The following is a 19,923-nucleotide window of genomic DNA, read 5'->3' on the forward strand; positions in this document are numbered from 1 at the left end:
GCTACAAACAAGTTACCTGACGTACGATGTGCTTAAATATAACGAAGTAACACATTATATTTCAGTTTCAGTATTAGCCACACGACCAATTTAATGATAGTCTCTTCTTATATAATCAGAGCAATTTCTGACCGATTCGTAGCTCATGATTTGCATGATTGTGTGCTACCCAACTTTGCAGCACTGTTGATCATTGAATCGTTCCGCGCTTGAAGTGGAAACATAGTCCCCCTTAAGATATGATATTGTTTATTTATTGTAGGTGCTCATGCTCTCTCATCCTTGGAAAACATTGACGATGCTAAATTCAAGTGAACTGATTGATGTTGATCAAGGCCTAGCCTTTTTCCTTGTATTGAAACCGCCCTTTCTATTTTTAAGATTTTGGTTTCTCTTTCTGCAGCACAAGTGAAGCAAGGCATTCCATGAAGATCACAACGGGGTGCATAATGGAGTGAACATAATCTGAAACATGTGCACTTATGTCATGTTCTTTTAGCGTTTTGAAACTTAATGTATTTTTATTAGGTTCTTTTTGTTCGATAGTATAGAGAGGAGAGGAATACTGTGTGACTTGGATCAATAAGCCTCAGAGGCTGGTATATATAGGTTACATGGATTGGATCTAAAGTAAACTCAGAGAGATAGAGATAAAAACTAATCTTATCCTACCATAACAAACCGGATACAATACGATCCTATCCATATACTAACACTTTTAGCCGAACATAAAATTGAAATTGGATTTAGAGAATGAAGTTCAGTGGATACCAACATTATTGTGGGTTTTTTTTTTTCGTATTGTTATACTGTTTAGAGCTCGGTGAAAGTGTTCTTGTTTGCAGCGCGACTCCGCGGATATGCAAATGAACGTGAACCTTTATGTTCGTAACATTTTGTACTAGAAACAATGAAAAAAAAATACCGATGTCAATGGGTATAATTTGCATCTGCAAATACCTCCATAGCGTTAGCATGGGCCAGCTATTAGTAAAATAGTAATAATAATAGTAGTAACAGCAACAGGTAATTTAGAGTAGTTATGTTTTTAGAGTAGTTATGTTTTTTTTCCAACACATTATTATTAAAGAGACGTGCAGCCGTCAAAAATCGCAAATTGAATTGATACGACTAGGATCCCTGGGCCATTATTTAGGTCCGGCCCAACCCATTTCATCATCCCACCCCACAGTCTCCGGCCCAACCCACTTCATCATCCCACCCCCCCAGCCCAACCCATTTCATCAGCCCAACCCCCAGTCTCCGGCCCGGCCCAACCCACTTCACCATCCCACCCCCCAGTCTCCCGAACGAGCAGGAGCCGCCGCCGCAGGGAAGCGATTCCACATCGAGCCGCCGCCGCCGCCACCGTAAGCCCTCCCTCCGATACTGCGAGCCGCCGCAGCCGCCGCCAGCGTAAGCCCTCCCTCCTGCGATATTTTGTCCCCCCGATTCTGCGTTATCTTGTCCCCCCATTGCTCCAATTCTGCGTTATTTTGTCCATCCGATTCCTCCGATTCTGCGATATTGTCCCTCGATTCAGTTTTGATTGAATCTATTTTGATTAAACTGCTCTATTTTGACTAATTGCTCTCCAGTGTCAATTATATGGTACTGCAGCATGCCGAAAAACTCTAGCATTTAGGGTTGACTGCTCTATTTTGTTTAGTTGCTCTCCAATGTAATTATCATGTTATGTCTAGTTGCTTTCTAATGTAATTATCATGTTATTGCAGCATGCCGAAAAAAGACAAGAAACCACCCATCACTTGTGCCTCATGCGAGGGTGAGTTTGGGACTCAAAGGGAGAAAGGTGAACATAATTGCAATACAACTCGCAAGTTCGTGACTGCAAAAAAGAAGAGAGAGAAGCGAAAAGAGACTCTTAAGAAGGTGCGGATTGAACTGTGTAGAGAAATCAATCAGTTAGTTCAACAATTCTACTAACCAGTTACATGTCCTTTGAATTGATTCGCAACAAGGAATCCAATTGACAGTATGGAAAAAAGGATTCAAGAGGTATGAGGAATTATTTCCCTCTTAATAATGCATTCGGTTAACTTTTAAGTTTTGCTGATGATCGTTTCAATGAAATACGAATTTAGTCAATCTAACATAATACTAGCAGCAAATGTGGCAGTGCCTGATCTACCTCTGCCTAGCATGGCTTGGCGGTCACAAAATCTAGTGGGAGATTAGGCCTTAGTTCTCTAGGTCCGACCCTGTATCCTGTCCCCCTCCCCTTTTTTCATTTAAAGGCTACACTGTAAATAAACTTTACTTCTCTTAATACAAAGATGCGCTCCTTGCGTATTCCCAAAAAAAAAAGGAACATAATACTAGCATAATCTGCTCAAATAGATCTCTCATTGCATCGCATGACTGACAGACATGGTATGTTAGGATTATACCTGCAAGGAATCATTTCAAAATTTATGTAAACTCTTAACTGATCTGCCACATGCCATTGTGCAACTGCAAATTGTATTTCCATCAGGATGAGAAATCACCATACAGAAATAGGATAACCTGCTAAGAAATATATCTTGAATAAGATCATTTGCTCAATATAACTCTTAACTGATCTACTGTAAAGAAATGATAGTTGAAAATATAATCACATAGAACCAAAGCTGATCCGTACCATCGCAAAGAAAATGAGTTGGGACTTGGGAAATACCATTGATGTGACTTTTTCCTTCCAAAGGCTACGAAATGACCAATTTGCCATTCCTTCCTTTCCTGCACTTGATACATATATGGCTCACGATTTCATAAGTTTATATAGACTCATTACCTTGTAATGGTATAATATAAAACCTATAAAAGGTGAATCGAAATACGTAGATATGGAGGTTGAATCAAATATTTGTTTGATTATCAATTACTAGTATGAAGACTACAAAAGAATAGCAAAGTGAAACTATTTTTAAAGATAAATCTAACATCGGATTTGATAGTACCATTTTTTAAATGCATAAACCTAAGATTTACTGTTACACTAACCCTAGAAAAACAATACCTTACTAGAATATGTTGCATGATAGTAAATAATTTGTATCATGTCGTTTTTAAAAGAGACAATTGCTGCACGTCTGCACTTCATCAAATTTATAACCTAGCAGATAAGAAACAAAGCCTTCACTTACAGTCAAGAAATAGGATAAACATAGCGAAGAGCATTCAGAGCAGTATCCATGATTAATGATTAATTATAGATAAGACTCAAAGCCATTTGAGCCAAGTGTGGAACTGCTTCTTCCTGCTCACAACCTTGAACTTCACAGAATAAAAGAGGGTATCAATGGAGTAGCTTGGGAAACGAAAATAAAGGACACAACTGCAGCCAGAAGCAGTGGCATCTGGGTCTGGACTCCGCATTACCATTCAGAGAAGACGACCAATAGGGAAGGAGGCGGTGGGCCACACAGCACAAAAAAGGGAGATGCAGACACAACGAGATATGAGGAGAGAGGAGGGGAGCACAGTTAGGGAGGTTTTGTGAAGGGGATCTACAACAGCTAGTGAGCAAAAGAGCCAGCGATGGAGATGAAGTTGATGGAGAGATGTGGAGCACCATGGTGCATCAGAGAAGGGGGAGCTGACAATGTGTCACCAAAGTGGTAAACCTAAGGTCAAGAGTTAAGCCGGAGGGGAAGGTGAAGCGAGCTGTCGATAAAGTGTCATGTTAAGATAACCAGGCAAACACAGCAAAAGATACAAAAGTGGCATCGGTCATTTAGGGGGATATCTATGACCAGCATGAAGAGTATTGGGAAGAGATTAACTTTATCCAATACTCACCTAATACCTTCTTATAGGCTGATCAATACAATCAAATCAAATCAAATATATTAAACAAACAAATTAATCAAATGAAATAAAATCCCTACATAAATAAAACCCCTTGCCACAAAGAAACAATGCAGCGCAAGCCCCTCCAATAGAGTCATAGGCCTCGGCCCTTGACCCAATGCCCCAGAAAATGCGTTAAATATCTGCATGTCCTCATGTTGTATGGATGAGGCAACATCTATCTAGGCACCTAGTTATTTGGTGCAATCGACTTCTGTCTTGATGTCTCTTTCCAGTTGTGTGTTTTCTTTGCGTAAAGGGATTTGCTTGTTTGGCCTGCTGAATGATTAAGGGTGTACTGTTAATCTTGTCGCCAAGTATGTATGTGCCTGGGTGAACATGAAATTGATTGAGCTATTCAAGGAAAAAGGGTTTATAAGCTAAGACAATAGTCCTATTCTAGATGGATTCGTAGAGTGTTATTGTGTTATCAAGCTTGGATATGAACTTTGCTCATGACGAGCTCAAGCTAGTCTTCCACTCGTAAGACTTGACTTGAGTTTGTCACGAGCTCAAGCTTGGCTCGTTAAGATGGTTTTGCTTTGTGCTTACCAATTGATTGGTGTTTCATAGGGGGTACTACTGTTGATTGCTTGGACTCTAACAACCCCATAATACGCATTTAAATAACAAATAAATTAATAGGCCCATGCAAATTTGAAGAGATAACTCACCAATATTTTTTAACCAGCCAAAATTTTAATTCTGCTTGCTTTTTCTCCTACTATCTATTCCTACAGAACATGAGGAAAAAGGAAAATTTTAATGTGCATCCATTAGTTCTTTTTCTTTCTAAAAAGTACTTTGGTAAAAAAAAACCAGAGGTAATCAGATACTTATACAGGGAATAGGAATATCATTTGATACCATAGGTCAGGGTTCCAAGCAAACATATTCATATAAAAATAAAATGGAAAGAAAAGGCTAATGCATCTTTTCTACCATGCCTAGGGACAAACTAAACATGTTTTTAGCATTATTTAGGTTAGTTAAGGAGAATTTTAGCTCCATTTGTGGTACATGGCAGTCCAAAATATCGTTTGTGTGCTTTTAGGATGTTTGACATTGTATTTACTGCACATATTGTCACAACATTAAGAAACCAACTAAAGATCAGATAGTAACAATACATTAAGATAGATTGAAATAAGAATATCGGTATCAGCTGCAAGAATGTTCTGTGTTCAAATCAATTGTTCTAATATTACCAACTCAAACTAAGTAAACAGCATCAAGAAATATTTTAAATGAAGATTGAAGAGAGCATGAAAATTACCTCTAAAAAGTATTACTATCACTCAGAGTGACGCCAAAGATTCCATCGAAAAAACACATGTTGATAAGAATTCTAAAATCTCCAGGTTAAGAAGCAAAACAAGGGAACCTGCATCCAAATAGTATCAAACACGAAAAGAACTGATACAATTATCTGTGAATCAGTGTAGAACTAGGGAAACGAATTAAAATGAAGTTTTCACTACTTTCCTAATTATTTTTTCTTATATTTCTTCTTTAATAATATTTTCTTATCAGTGCTCTTTAATCATAGTTTCTTATGGCAGGTACGAAGGAGCCTAGACCAGAAAGGATGTTCTAATGTCAAGAGCATGTAATAAAGTAATAGCTGCCTTGACACTCAAGATGCATAGACATAATGTTTGTGATACTTTTACTACAGTAGAGGGAACTACCCAGTTCTATTAAATGTATGCAATGAGATTTTATCGAACAAAATGAAGGTTCATTACCCACTGTTGCCTAGTCTTGTCTAGCAAGATTTGCGATCGTTTATTTCCATTGCCTTGTTTGAAAGATCATGGTGTGCACAGATTACCTTGCTTTTGATTAATACCCAAACCAGAACAAGCCAATCTGGATTCAGTGAAAACTAAGCAAGAAACAACTGCAGCTACAGTACCACCAGAAATTCCTAATTAACAGGCAACTAACACTGTAAGGCTGGGTTTAGTTCACACTAAAATTGGAAGTTTAGTTGAAATTAGAACGATGTGATGGAAAAGTTGGAAGTTTGTGTGTAGGAAAGTGTTTGATGTGATGGAAAAGTTGGAGGTTTGAAGAAAAAGTTTGGAACTAAACAAAGCCTAAAGCAATTGATCAGTTCCTATCAGTTTCCAAGGCACATTGTTTCAAGTCCAACACATGCATGAAAGCTGAGATAAACTCTAAATCACGATGGCTACAACAAATGCCTGAGACAGTTCGGAAATGGGTACTTGAAGATGGCAACAAGCTTGTGCCATACACATAACAGAATAACATAATCCAATAAAATACCAGAACCAATATGGATAACTTCATCTATGGGCATGGGAAGTACAGCCAACATGTCCCTACAGAAGAATCGTTTACCTTTCGTGCTTCCCCCACAGTTTCCATCTAGTTTATCTCGCGCTTTCCAAAGCACTGTTCAAGGGTACGCCAAACCGAGGGACCTCCAAGCGCTCTCGCTCACACTTCCAAAGCACTGATAAAAGTGAGAGGCACCTCCAAGGGGTATAGCATAACTGATTTGAGCCATCACCTTATGAATAAGCAAGCCGCAAATGAGCAGAATAATGGTTTTTTTTCATGAACTCCGAATAGGCAAGAGCCAAATAAATCAGCAGCATAATCATTTTTTTCTCATGAACTCCAAAGGTAAGATTAGGCCAACACTAAGAAAATAAAAACTGAAGTTGTCGATGTCTCAAAAAAAAAAAGAGAGGGAGGCTTCTTGTAGAGATGAAAAGTGAATTCAATCTTCCCGATCAACTCCTAAGCAGCCCTCACTTCTAAAAGATCTCATGAACTATCAAGAAAAATGAATTCAATCTTTTCGTATCAACTCAGTTGTCCTCACTGCTTCAGATCTACAGGATCTGATGAACAATTTAAAAAAAATGGATTCAATCGTCCCGTATCAACTCCTCGGTAGTCCCCGCTGCTACAAGATCTGACAGAATTCAATCTTCGTGTACCAACTCCTCGCGGCTAAAAGGCCTGCTATACGGAGAGAAAAAATTCAAACAGATTTAATTATAATCGCATCGAAACTCACCGTATAAGTAAAACTGCAGATACGAACCCCAAAAATTTCACCGGCCATAGGGATAGCGTTCCTCCTTGTCAGATCATCCATTAGGGCACGGAAAAAGCAGATCGTCAAACCATCACAAGAAACCCAAACGCCGTGCCACAACGCCGCGATGCGATGACAACTTATGTGAAAGAGCGGTATGTCAGATCCTGTCAGATCTGAAAAGCTACATGTAGAAACAAGTATATTGGCTAACCTCAGTAACCAGGCGAGCAAAAGCTATTTTCCCCCATATATCGACGCTCGCGATGTGCCGGACCCCTTCCGGCCGAACACAGGTGGCATCAGCCACGGCGGCGCCATGATTTTAGCCGACGAAGTCCGGCGGCGAACCATAACGTTCGCCTTTCTGACAGAAAAGGGACGACGACTGCCCGCCGTTCCTCTCCATGGCCCCTACTAAAGCCTCAGCTTCCTTCGTCCGTGCACCGACGACGGAGGCGACGGAGCTCGGCCCGGGATGCTCAAGCCTCGCCGGATAATGTCAGATCGCGCCGCCAGGCGGCGCCGTGGTTGAGGACGGAAGGGGTAGGGTTGGGGAATCGATTTTGGAGATAAGAGATAGAGATGGGTGATAAATATAGAAGTAACTAATAACACGGAGAAGAGTAGACGAGGCTTTCACGTATAGAGAGAAACCGCATTCGACGATACGAGCGGCGTTGGAAATGGAATAGGAACCGCCGATCCGGTGCGTCACGCGTTTTTTTTCATTGTTTATTTTTATTTATTTATTTATTATTTATTATTATACTGAGAGAACGGATGGGGAAGAAAGGAATATTAAAAGTTGTACAGAATATTAAAAGTCCCACCTCATCAGTGTAAAGGGAAATACACGTACTACCGAAAAGGCCCCAGCTCACATATGAAGTGAAGCAGTTGACCTAAGGGTAAACTAGTAAATTTAAGTGAAGTAAGCATGCTACAGTGTGGGGACCATCCACCCCACGGCCCACGCGTGGCCGCATGGCTGTCGCCTGTCGGTGGCTCACTGGCTCGGTGGCCGCAGGACCACTCGCTCCACACACTTCTTTTTAAGCTGCTAGAGCAAGTTTAAGGGGGTGTTTGGGACTTTAGCCCATCTCTCCCAAACACCCCCTAAGTTTAATTAGCTAGCTCCAAATCATCTATAATTAATTTAATAGCTAATTTATACTCACATATACTACAATAATTATCTACAAACATATACTACGGGGCGTTTTGGTTTGATACCAAAATATTGCCATACCAATTTTTTGGTGGTTTAAATAGCAAATGTGATGATTTGGTTTGAAGCCAAATGTTTGGTAATGCCAATACTTAATTTGGCACAATTCTAGAATATTCTTCACCGCAATTTGAAATTTAGCTCTCAATTGGTATAAATCCAAATGCATTTATTTACAATTCAACCCTACCAAAATATTGGTAGTACCAAAACTTACCTAGAGTTTGGCACTACCAACATATTGGTAGGGTACTAAACCAAACAAGCCCTACATAATTAATATCTGGTCCCACCAATCATACACATATATATTTTGGAGTCCGTGTTGCAGCTAACTATAAGACCATTCCCAAGCCAATGACTAGAATAGTGCCTTTATTTTTAATAAATTGGTCCTTTTCAAAAACTTATTTTGAAACTAGTCCTTGTAAAAAACTTCAACCAAAAATAGGACGTCGACTCAGCGCCATGGACATTGGCGTTGATTTATAACGTTGTTGGCGCTAAGCTCTAATCCAAGATGGCATAGATTTGTTGAGTCATCATAGCCCAGTGCCAAGCTATTTGACGCTGAAGTCCTAGCGATTTAAATTGATGTAAAGGCATTCATATCAATGAACCACCAATAACACAATGGTAGAAAGCTTTAGTTATACCCCCAAAGATGAAGGTTCGATTCCCATCAATCCTAGTTTACACCTTTCTCTTTTCTCTCTCTTTATCTATATTTTTTCCCATTTCTCTTCTCTCTCTTTATTTATTTATATGTTTTTCTCTTTTCGGTTATCTAGTTTTCTTTTCTCTCTCTTTAGCTATATTTTTTCTTTTTTCTCTCGTAATATTATCTTCAAAAGATATGTTTTATTTGTAACTTTTTTTAATTTGGAAAAAGTATTAAAGTGGTATATTATATGGCAAATGGGAACTTAAACCAAAATTTCAAATCAAATTTAAAATAAAACAAATTATAGAAATTTGAAAGGAGCATATACTTCTTTCATATTGGCACTCAAAACCAAATTCAAAATAAAACAAATTAACAAACAAAACAGTCATTTTGTAAAGAATAAGAGTGAGTAGTCAAGAGAAAAACTTATTTTGTCTTACTCTCCTAATATTATATAGATCTTAATAGATAGTAATCTAAATATTATATAATTTAAGTTTTAAAATCTGCCATGTAAATTTAAAATTAAAATAAATTTATAAGTAGAACATTTTAATTTGAAAAGAATGATAGGAAAGTATGCAAGGAGAAAGAGAAAAGGAAAAAAAAAAGGAGGGATAGCAGGATTCAAACCTAGCACCTTAGGGCTCTCAATTGAAGACTTCAACCACCAAGCTATCTTGAGCTATGATGACTCAGCAAATCCATGCCACCTCGGATTAGAGCTTAGCACCAATGTCGTTGGCGCTAAGACGTTATAGATCAGCGCCAATGTCCGTGGCGCTGAGTCGATGGCCTATTTTTGGTTGAAGTTTTTTGCAAGGTCTAGTTTCAAAATAAGTTTTTGAAAAGGATCAATTTATCAAAAAAAACGGAGGATAGTGTCCATAGCATTAGATAAGCTGCCACCTACGATAAAAACTGATGTGGCAAGCGAATAAATGAGGAAAGAGAAGGAAACAAGACATCGTTTCTACGTAACATCCAAGACATCATGTGAGATAAGTAGCATTAAATTTAAGTATAGAATAACGGTGTTTGCATTGGAAGAGTAGTATCTAGTACTAGTTTCTTGATAATGTGGAGTTTATGAAAACTATGTCTAGTGTCTCAGGTTAAAAATGGCCTAAATTTATAGCTCGCTGTTTTTCTTTTTTATCTTTTATCTTCTGGAAATGTGTTTGTACCGTGTACCTGCTCTTAGTGACATCGTGTACTAAAATGATTCCCTACTTAAATATTCACTTATTTTAATATATCACGGTCCTGTTAGAGAACCCAACTGAGGAGATATAAAGTTTAGGATTCTTGTGGCACGCTTTTCAAACTGCTAAACGGTGTGTTTTGTGCGAAAATTTTCTATACGTAAGTTGTTCTAAAATATTAGATTAATCCATTTTTCAAGTTTGTAATAATTAAAAGTCAATTAATCACAGGTTATTATCCCCTCGTTATAATTCAAAACAGAGCCCACGTTGTTGATTTTTCACAAACATTTGATATTCTTCTTATTTAGGACACGAAAACCCACAATTACACTTATATCTTCGTTCCGTCCAAATTAAGGAAAATTTTTAGCACACGCAAAACGAGAAAGGTAACGGAATTGCTATAAAGATGGCAATATGTTTTTTCACTAATCTCAATCGGTTCCTGTCCGTTGGATATGTTTGCAAATGCTGCGGCAGCTGTATCCACCGATCTTCCAGTTAGCTTTTAAACATGGCGACAATTTTTTAGGCAAAGATACATTAAATATAATTATACTATAAATATATAGTAATTATAAATGTAAGTTACGCTAAAGTTATATATGTAATTTAGTGAAATTACGGGACTTATATGGTAAATATATTAAAATTATATATGTAATTTTGTGACTTACAATATAAATACATGCTAACTATTTTTCTTAAAATATGACGTCATAAATATAGCTACTCCCAAAAGGTAACTAGCACATTAAATTAAGTATAATAAATTTTTAAAAAATATATATTTGATTTTTTAACAACTTCTATAAAGAATGTTTTTTGAAAAAAAAAGCATCATTTAACAATTTGAAAAGCGTGCTAATAGAAAATGAATAAATTAAAGTTTGGAGTTGAAGAAAAAAAACACGAATATTAAGAAAAGACATGATATCAGATTAATAGAAGGGTGAGACATCGAACCTATCAGCTAGCCCACTACCTTGTGGAGCCAACCAGAAGACCCTTGGCCCTTTCAATTGAAGTTAAGGCCAAAGCATATAATCTGTTGACCGTTTCATTTAATAATCCAAAGACAACGGACACGTTATGACGATCTGCCGTTTTGCCGATTGAAACGACATAGTGTCTGGCGCTCGATGTAGGGCTGTCAACGAGCCGGGCTCGAGCGGGCTAGTCTGTCCAAGCTCGTGCCGAGCCTGTTACACCTTCAAGCTTTTAGGCAAAGCTCGGTTCGAACTCATTCGAGGTCGAGCTCGGCTACCGAGCTCAACTATAAGTAGTATAATATATATTTTAATGATAATTTATTGTGTAAATAGATACTAATATATATATTTATCTATTAGTTTATTATATCAATAAGGTGAACATGCAATATCTATATACAGTCAAACTCGGTAGAAGCTCGAGCTCGGCTCGGTAAAGCTCGTGAGCTTTTGCTCAGGCTCAAGTTCGGCTCGTTTGGAGCTCGAGCCGAGCTCGAATCGAGTCTAGAACGAGCCAAACTCGAGCTATTTGCGAGCCTTGATTTTTTTTACAGCCCTAGCTTGATGTAGCGAATCGCATATATTCTATCCACCCTAAATCCAAATGTGTTACTAAGGGTGTGTTTAGTTCCACACTAAAATTAAAAGTTTGACTAAAATTGAAAGTTTGAAGAAAAACGTTGAAAGTTTATGTGTGTAGAAAAATTTTGATGTGATAAAAAAAATTAGAAATTTAAAGAAAAATTTAGAAACTAAACCCGGACTAAGATAAGTTTCACCGCGTCCGTCCTAAAGGAGGGCACGAGTTCGGGGGGTGCTGATGGCGACTAGTCGCGCGCCGCGCACGCGCGCGATCAGCGCCCCCCTCTCTAGTCTCTACTCCTATACAGGAGTACTATGCATATATGTATTATATATATACTATATATACATACATATAAACTTTATATTTATGTATACAAAGTTTATACGCATATTTATATAGTATATATATACACGTGTATATATATAAATTTTTTTATATATATACACTTTATTGTATAAAAAATATACACATGTATATAAAGTTTGTGTGCTTATGTATAGAAAACAATATATATATATATATATATATATATATATATATATATATATATATATATATATATAATATATATATATATTATATATATACAAACTTTGTATACATGTATACTAAATTTGTGTATATACGTATAAAACTTAAAAAATATACTTATACAAACTTTATATACGCGTATGCAAACTTTACATACGTGTATATAAAGTTTGTATACGCGTATGTAAAGTTTGTATATGCGTATACAAAGTTTGTATTTATACATGTATAACGTATTAAAAAAGAAAAAAGGTAATAATGATACGGAAAGAAAAAACAGAAAAGCAACAACCGTAAACTACGGAAAGAAAAAACAGAAAAAGAAAATAAAATCGCAAACTACAGATACGGAAAGAAAAACAGAAAAAAAAAGAAACTGCTCCAAAAAAAATCACGTGCCGTCGCCGCCCCCCTCTCCACGACACGCGTCTGGTCGCGGATTAGCTTTCTCACACGAGATCGATGAGCGCGATGATGATTGTTCAGAAGTGCATAAATACACGCCCCCGTGTCGTGATGCGCTCGGTGACCGCGCGATCTGTGGCCTTGCGCGCGGTGCGAGCCAAGCTGCTCGGCTGCACCACGTACGTGGCCAACGTGGGAGCGGATGCGCCCACTGGTTGACGGCTTGCCGCCTTTGCTGGATGCCTGCGTTGCTTAATCTGCTACTACTACACGTAGGCCTGGTTTAGTTTCGAGCTTTTTCTTTAAACTGTTAACTTTTTCCATCACATCGAAACTTTTTTATACACTTAAACTTTTAACTTTTCCATCACATAGTTTCAATTTCAATTAAATTTTTAATTTTAGCGTGAACTAAACACGCCCGTTCCATATTCTTACCCAAAGCGGCAAGGATTGGCAGATCGATCCCGTACATAGGACTCTATATGAGTATATACACTGGTGGAGAAAGGGGCTTTACTCCCGGTTGTGAATCCCCTATAGTCCCGGTTATACAACCGGAACTACGAATCCGGGACTAAAGATACCCATCTTTAGTCTCGGGTGAAATAACCGGGACTAAAAATTCATCTTTAATCCCGGTTGGTGTTACCAATCGGGACTAAAGATGGTTGAGCCACGTGACTGACGCATGCATCTTTAGTCTCGGTTGATCTTACCAACCGGGACTAAAGACTTTTTTTTCCTCCTTCGGTTCTTTCTCTTTTATTTTTTTTTCAGTTTTTTCCTTCGTTCATATCGATTTATTCACAATAAACATATTCATTCACAACATCACAAATACATTCACACATATTCATTTATAACATATACATTCACAGAACCATTCACATAAACATTCGCAAACACATTCACAAATCAACATATAGAAATCAACATCCACAAATCATCAAAAAAAGAAAAGAAAAAAAAAATCATCCACAGACCTGGGCCTAGGAGGGGAGGGCGAGGCCGGCCTCCATCCTACCGCCCTTGCCCCGCCGGCCTCCCATCTCGCTGCCCCGTGCCGGGTCGCCGCCGGCCGGACTCCATTCCGCCGCCCCGCGCCCCGCCGGCCTCTCATCCCGCCACCTCGCGCTGGGCCGCCACAGGCCGGCCTCCATCCCGCCGCCCCGCGCCCGCCGCTGCTTCCGTCGCCGCCCGCCGGAGGGTTGGGGAGGAGGAGAGGAGAGAAGGAGAGGATCCTCGACGCGTAAGATGGCGAGGAGAAGAGGATTGGAGGAGAGGAGAAGAATAGATAGGGTGTGAGGAGAGGAGGAGATAGAACCGGGAGGGAGGAGGAGATATTTATCTCGATCCGATTCACACGTACGCCTCGATCTCTCCGCGCATGGCGATCTTTTTTCCCGATTGGTGTTACCAACAGGACTAAAGATCCACTAACCGGGACTAAAGATATTAGAGGGGTCTGACATCACCTATCCTTTTTTGAACCGAGGCTAAAAATGATCTTTAGTCCCGGTTGGTGACTAAAGATCAAAAAGTAGCTCTAACCTTTTCAACAGAGACTAAAGATAATCTTTAGTCCCGGTTTTTATTACAACCGGAACTATTGTGGAATTTAGTCGATCGACCAAAGATGGTTTTTCCACTAGTGATAAGGGCAGGCTCCTATAGAAAATATGTGGTTTGGACACGAGAGGATGGCTGGTGCATTCACGGAACGCGCGCGGGAAGACGCTGACCATTGTCCACGCATTAGCTGGCCGGAGCTTGCACATGTGAGGACTGCTGCCCCCCGATATGCACGTGAAGACAATGGCTACATTCTAAATTTTTTACTTCAAACTTCTAACTTTTTTTTGTCATATCGAACTTTGGCCTAGTTCAGTTCCTAACTTTTTCTTCAAACTTTCAACTTTTCTATCACATTAAAACTTTTCTACACTCAAACTTCCAACTTTCCGTCACATCGTTCCAATTTCAATCAAGGTTCCAATTTTAACGTGAACTAAACACACCTGTTCCTACACACAAATTTCCAACTTTTCCATCACATCGTTCTAATTTCTTCAAACTTCTAATTTTAGCGTGGAACTAAACACAATCAATGTGTTTGGGCAGTGTGTGTGAGCCCAATAATACCCTGATCTTTTATTCGTTCGCTGCGTTGAGTACTAAGGCCTTGTTTAGTTTCCAAAAACATCACATCGAATCTTTGGATACATGTATAAAGCATTAAATCTCTACTATTATAAAAATTGAAGATGTTTTTTCGGTACTTTGGTACGTCATCCGTGTATGAGTCGGTTTTTAAATTTGTTCGTTTTTTGAAATACAGATCCGTATTTGAGTTGGGTTCTAAGTTCATTCGTTTTTAAAATAGAGAAGGAGTCATATAAGAAATCTGAATAAAAAAATTACATGCTAACTTAAAATGATCGGGCTCCTAATTGCAGGTTGCAGCTCATGATTTTCTAGAAAAAAAATAAATCCAAGCGAATTCCCACGGTAAATTTCACCTTAAATAAACCGTATAACGATAATAAGACCCGTTGCAACGCATGGGTATTTTTTTCTAGTATAGATAAAAAGAAAAATTAATTGTACAGTTTACATGTAAATCGCGAGACGAATCTCTTGAGCCTAATTAGTCTATGATTAGTCATAAGTGCTACAATAACATATATGTGCTAATAACGGATTAATTAGGCTCAAAAGATTCGTCTTACGGTTTCCAGGCGAGTTATGAAATTAGTTTTTTCATTCGTGTCCAAAACTCATTCCGACATTCGATCAAACGTCCGATATAACACCTAAAAATTTTCATTTCACCAACTAAATAAGGCCTAGACGAGCAGACCAACGTGGCCTAAATCATAAAGGAAGTTGGTTGGTGCGCATACTCAACCGATGCATGCATCCGAACCTAGCTCGGTCAACTCGATAACTCGACGCTGGGCTGCGGTGCGCGCGACCGAACATGGCATTAATGGTCAGGATTTATTTCACGCGGCGAGCGGTAGATGATCGAGCGGCTTGGCCCGCTCGTCAGCTGCACATATCATGCACCGTGTGGACGAATGGAATCACTAGTACGAGTCGGCGGCCACGCTCGCCTGTGCAGTTTAGAGCAAGTTTAATAGTAGAGCTCACTACTTATTATTAGTCAATGTTAAAACTAACATGTATAGTAGATTGACTATAAGTTTATCTTTATTTTCTTCATCCTCTCTCTTTCTCTCACCATGAATTTAATGCATATTTCTTAGAGTTTGTGTACAATTAGTTCTTGTATGAGAGCCAACACTCTACACTTTTGTTTATCTCTCTTTTCCACGTAAGTATATAACTTGCTTATAGCCCACTATTATCCTTACTCTTACCGTTACAGTTGGGTGGGGGGAGCTTTTAATTGGCTCACCCAACACATCACATGCACGACGCGCACATGCGCGGGCGCGTGATTTTTCGGTGCTTCTCTCCTCGCCCTTCCGATCGCGACGTCGGCCCAGACGAGCTAGACGGACACGGGGGACGAGCCACTGTGCGCCGCAGAGATGCAAACTGTCGCGTCGGCGTCGAACCATATGCGTCGCGTGTTTATCGCTGTCTACCGCGAGGGGCCTGTGCGGCTGTGCCTGTACGCACGTGTCGGTGGTAAGCTGCAGTGCACCGTACACGTACATACTCCATGACGTGCCAGATCTGTTTCATATTATAATAGATTTTTAACCTTTTTTAAATCAAAGTTCTTAAAAGTTTAATCAAATTTTAAAAAAATATAGTACCATTTACAATATCAATTTTATGTTATTAAATCTAATACCGAATATATTTTAATAGTCTCTTTGTTACGTTGAAAATATTATTATATTTTCCTCTAAATTTGGTTCTAAACTTGAAGAAATTTGGCTTTGAAAAAAATCAAAACGATTTATAATATGAAACGAATATAGTTACTTTTCATAACTTTAGCTTTTTTTAACCTCTTGATAGGTTTGGTGAGTGCAATAAATCACAAGTAGATCGGCCCAAACAAATGGGTTTTCAATTAGAATAAATTTAGGCTTTAATCGCGCCAAAATGTGTGTATACTTCCATCATTAATGTGTCATGCGACTCGGCGAGGGGTGTGCTAGCACGAAATTTTTTATTTAAATTTCAAAATAAACTTTTTAAAAACTTAAATAAAATTTTGAAGCTTTTAGTCATGTCAAAACAATATTGTCACGCCGGTCTAACTAGTGTGGCAATATTAATCACGTTGTTTCTAGTTGGCATGGTAGTGGTCTTATTACATCATTGTAGCTGATGTATTAGGATAAAACTGACATACCCGTTGCGGGTGGTGTGTCAATGTTATTTTGTCACGCTAAGCGAGTTGTGCGTGCTAAAAATTCAGATTTTAGAAATGAGTTTTGGAATGGTTTGTTTTTAAAATTAAAATTAAAAAGGTTCGAAAAAGGATTCTGCCGGCACTAAGAACATGCCCAGCAGATCTTCCATCCGGCCATCCATCCTATATTTAGCGTATGGAGGTGAAAAAACAAGGTCCACCAGAGTCTCCATCACACACACCATCTTTAGATGTCATCCAAACCGAGCTCTCTCCATGCCAAATTTGGTGTTTCTCTCTTCTCACGCTATCCTCCCTCTGACGAACTCACGCACCATCCAGACTGTACCGTGAGGAATGGAGAGGATGGACATACTGAGGGCTCATTCGAAATGCAGGATTGAAAAAACATAGGAACAGGAAAAACGTAGGAATAGGATAGGAATGCAAGTGTAAAACAGAGGATTTGAAAACATAGGAATTTCATGTGAATAGGTGTTTGGATGGAGTAAAGGAAAAACATAGGAATCTTTAAGAAAATAGGTGCACTATTACAAAATTATCACATGCTACTAGTGAATTAAACAACATTAATCAACCTAATAATATGCTTTAGTTGCTTGATGGCATGATTTGTCTCGTTCCCACGCGGAGGGAGAGAAAAAAGAGGTCGGCGTGGATTTTTTTTTCCTGTGATCTTGCAGTGGTATGGCTAGCGCAGGAATTTTCCCTATGTATTTCCTACGAATGTTTTCCTGTGATCCGAATGATGCCACAGTAAAGTAATCCATAGGAACCAAAATCCTTCATTTTTCCTGTGTTTCTCCTCCATTCCAAATAAGCCCTGAGTATGCCGTTGGAGTTCGCTGGAGAGGAGGCCCCGCCGTCTGTGCCGCCCCCATCGGGACTCCACCCGTGCCGCTGCTCCTCCGCCGCGCTGTCGCGATGCACGCGGCCACCACAGGCGTCCTCCGCCTCTCGCACGTCCGCCGGCGGCTGCCTCATCTCCGGCCATCCACGGCCCTTGCCCGCCCAGTTGCTCGCCTCCACAGCCGCCGCGTGCATCCTCACTGCCAGTCGCCTATCCGGTCGTCGTCCGCCGCTGCACCTCGCCCGCCTGGCCACCGCCGCCCCTCAGTTGCACGCCCGCCGCCCCTCAGTTCAAAATATATCCCTTAAAATACAAATGTAAGATTAGTTGGAAGATATTACTAAAATATAGGATGATGTAATATGGATGATTTGTTGGAGCTGGAAGGGATGTGGATGATGAATTTTTTTGGATGATAATCTATAAGGGTATTCGGAAGATCTGAGCTCCTGGGGATGCTCTAAGCAACTGGGCTTTACTGAAAACAGACTCTGATAGCGCGCTCTCCGCTTTAAAGTCTTTTTGCATAAGTACTTGAAGCACATGGTGGCACACAGGCTTGCTGATCCTGACTTGGATAAAGGACACCTTTCGATGGGCCTCAATCGATTATTCCATGCCGCTGCCATTACTGCCTTGACTACCAGGAAAAGCAGATTTAATCCATTTAGTGTTTTGGTTGTGGGAGTGAGTGTCGGTCTGGCATGAACAACTTGTACTATATCCAATCTACTCCAGCTCGAACAATGACGTGCATTACTGATGTTTAATTTGGTCAATTCACACTCATGTGAGTGGATCAGCGTATGTGTGTTCCATGCAAAGTTGAAGTAGCTAATTGCACTGGTGGATATATCTTCGTTTGGTTACCTGACGAATATTCCAAAACAACTAACGCCAATATAAACACGAAAATAACTGACGAAACAATGAAACATCTTGGAGACAATGAGCTGCATTCTGAAACTGTGAGGTGAGCCTGAGCCAGGAGCATCGATCTCCAGTTGGTCCATGTCCACCGTCGGAGAGAATCCTGAGCACGAGGCGCGTGTACCACAGAAAGCAGCGAGCTTCCCGTGCTTTACACTAAGAACGCAGCTATCACGTATGCATAATTTGCATATGCGTCCAACGAGCCGCGTCGGCGTCGCTGGCTTGGCCCGGTGCTCGATCGGTCGATGCTTCATGGCTAAGATCGAACATGAGAACGTTCAGAAAGAGCAAAAACGCGTTAGTATCGACTCGTAGCACATGGCAGCCACAACCCTTTTGTATACAAGAACACTTTGGCGTTCCCACACAAAAATTTTACACCATGTCACATCAAACGTTTGAACACATGCATGAAATATTAAATATAGACTTAAAAAATAACTAATTGCACAGATTGTGACTAATTTGTGAGACAAATCTTTTAAGTCTAATTGCTCTATGATTTGACAACGTGGTGCTACAGTAAATATTTACTAATAATGGATTAATTAAGCTTAATAAATTCATCTCGTTGTTTACTGACGGATCATGTAATTAGTTTTTTATTAGTGCCTAAACACCACATGCGGCATCTTATATAATATCCGATATGACACGCTAAAACTTTACACCCTGATCTAAAACACCCCTTTGTGTTAGCTGATGCGCACACAATAGGATGCCTGCCTGCTGCGGCAGAGATTCTCGAAGAATATGTCCTGATTAGTTCTGGTCTACTGGTATGCTGTTTGCAAAAGCTAGGATGGATCTGTGTATAGTGCCGGTCATTTCCTTGTCCCAAACTGGACGGAGCTGCAGTGCCAGCAACCGACGCCCGGCCTCACGTGAAAAAGCAGATGTTTTGTGAGTTGTGAGTTTCATTCCTGTCCAAACTCTTGACCTTGCCTGACCCATCTAGCAGCGAGACGCACCAAACTGTGGTTACCAACTTACTCCACAGTACCTACCATAGACACCACAGAAGCAGAGGCCATCACGCATCACTTTCTTCTATCACATCCAAAGATCAGAGTCTCCCTGAGATCTCTCTATGTCCCTGACCCTCCTGAGACACTCTTTTTACAGGCCAAAAGTTCCGGTACTATTTGAATTTTATCAAATTTGAAAAGCCATTCAAAATACAAATGTGTTATTCAAAAAGGTGTCGGCCCCCCTCAGAATTTTCC

The 19,923-nt window shown here is 39.7% G+C and overlaps 1 long non-coding RNA gene across 17 annotated transcripts; it reads right to left on the reverse strand.

Annotated features, from left to right (window-relative positions):
• Positions 1-1,349: 1,349 nt before the first annotated feature.
• On the reverse strand, positions 1,350-7,606 carry LOC127781833 (uncharacterized). Of its 17 annotated transcripts, none has more exons than XR_008019082.1 (5): positions 7,149-7,605; positions 6,941-7,073; positions 3,023-6,858; positions 2,681-2,742; positions 1,352-2,532 (listed from the first exon to the last, which is right to left on the reverse strand). It is a non-coding gene; the product is annotated as an uncharacterized LOC127781833 (long non-coding RNA). The 17 variants fall into 17 exon arrangements; XR_008019086.1 differs by having other exon boundaries at positions 1,352-4,184; positions 4,530-4,589; positions 5,132-6,858; positions 7,149-7,600; XR_008019083.1 differs by having other exon boundaries at positions 1,355-4,589; positions 5,132-5,239; positions 6,226-6,858; positions 7,149-7,591.
• Positions 7,607-19,923: the final 12,317 nt, after the last annotated feature.

The sequence above is a fragment of the Oryza glaberrima genome, chromosome 8 (assembly GCF_000147395.1).
Source record: "Oryza glaberrima chromosome 8, OglaRS2, whole genome shotgun sequence".
NCBI lineage: Eukaryota > Viridiplantae > Streptophyta > Magnoliopsida > Poales > Poaceae > Oryza > Oryza glaberrima.